This window comes from Galeopterus variegatus, unplaced genomic scaffold, assembly GCF_000696425.1.
Source record: "Galeopterus variegatus unplaced genomic scaffold, G_variegatus-3.0.2 Scaffold458, whole genome shotgun sequence".
Taxonomy (NCBI): domain Eukaryota; kingdom Metazoa; phylum Chordata; class Mammalia; order Dermoptera; family Cynocephalidae; genus Galeopterus; species Galeopterus variegatus.
The window spans coordinates 388,675-390,597 of NW_007726569.1; positions in this window are offsets into that span (position 1 = coordinate 388,675).

Consider the following 1,923-nt stretch of genomic DNA (forward strand, 5'->3'; position numbering starts at 1 on the left):
GCCCTAGGCCCTCCCGGCCCGACCCTGCCGCCACGTGGTCCTCTAAGCCGCCCTAAAGATGGAAAGGATCTCACCGTCACTGCCCGGAGAGGGACGGGGTGGCCGAGAGCTGGAGGGGGACCGCTTGGGAGGAGGACACTTGGGACTAAAGGTGCAGCCCCGAGGACCCCGCATCATGGTCCTTTTCCCGCGGATGGCAGGCCCAGAGTGGGAAATGCTACATTTTCCTAGCACAGGACATCTGAGGAACAAGAGAAAATAAAGCAACTCCTCTTCCCGCCCCCAGACGCTGCTTTCCATCTTCCCCTCAGGGCACGCATATATTGCCACATACTGACAGCTTTAGTTTTATTTGATCGTCCCAACAACTCTGTCAAGAAACGGTTGTCCTGCCTTTACAGATTTAGAAAATGGAGATTCTAAGATGTTAAATAATATTCCCAGGGTCCGCTGGAATTCAGGTCTTCACTTCTGTGTGTTACATGCGGAGCTGGCTTCCTCCGCTTTCCTTACATGGCTCTTCCCAGCCTATTAGTTTAAGAAGCTTTGAAAGGGAGGCATTTGGGGTTGAGGAGCTACCTGTCCAAACGAATAAGTTCTTCCTCTTTTTAGTAACTATCCCCCTCCTAAGTGCATTGGCTCTTGCCAAACGAACTAAAAGCAAATAAAACACATGCTATAAGGACCCTCCTGCGGTGAGCAGTCACTGCAAGTAGAAATAAGATAAAGCCTCCAGGCACCTAGCCCAGTGGCTGACCCTTGAGTGTTGGCTGCAGTTAGCATTAGTTGACAATAGTAATACATTGGGATTAGAGTAGAGCACAGTGTTGGGGTAGTGTTGGAAGAAAAGCATGGAAATTTTCTGGCCACTCCAATCCCTATCCACAGAAAGATAAGAACAGGAAAGAATTGTTTTACTGAAGGTCTGCTGTGAACTAGACAGGAACTTCTAGATAACTGATAAATATATTATTTAATCTTCTCAGTGATTCAATGATACAGAGGACATTACTTTTTTTTTTCTTTAATACAAAGAAATGGAGAATCATTGAGTGATATGCTCAGGTCTATAGTTAAATTACATAGCTGGAATTTGTCTGACATTAAAGCCCTTGACCTATGCCAGGGCTTCGGCCCACCATCTCCACCCTAAACATGCAATAAAATTTCCCAGGAATATGGGTAAAATTTTAAGAGGCTGGAAATAAAAGAGTTTCACAACTCAATTTATTTTATACTTATTTATTTATTTTCCAGAAAAAAAATCACATTTCAATAACAACTTACTCACATATAGAATTAAACTTTGTTCTGAAATGGGAACCCTCGTTGCAGTAATGTATCATGATAAATAATTGCATATTCAAGATTTTGTGAAATGAGTGGGAAAATTATGAAGGAAAAAACATTTATAAAAATCATTATTTATAAAAAAGTGTGATAGCCACACACTTTTTTCCTAACTTATAAGGCAAGTAATGTTAAGATGATCTATGATTATCTTCAAGAAATCAATACTACACATTCATATCTCCGTTGCTCAGCAGAGAACTTTGCTGCAGTTCTGGGAAAGAAAAAAAGCCTTTGCTTCTTTTGCTGGTTTTCTCTTGAGCACAGCACAGAAGCAGTAAAGCTTTCATCACTGACTAAGCAGTAATAGCTATCAGAATAAAGTGTACTCTGTTGAATTGGATGTGTAGGAAAAAAGGCCAGGCATTAACATTTGACTAAATTTAAAAAGTATCTTGAGTATTATCATTCACAATTCTTTTTATCAATATTTTATGCCCAAGTTATATTGTGACATTATATACTCAGTACAAGTTTATAAAGAAACTCAGTCTACTTTTGGCACATAGATCATAGAGAACTCTAAATAAAGGCTACACCAAATCAAATTAAAGTACACACTGACAGCATTTT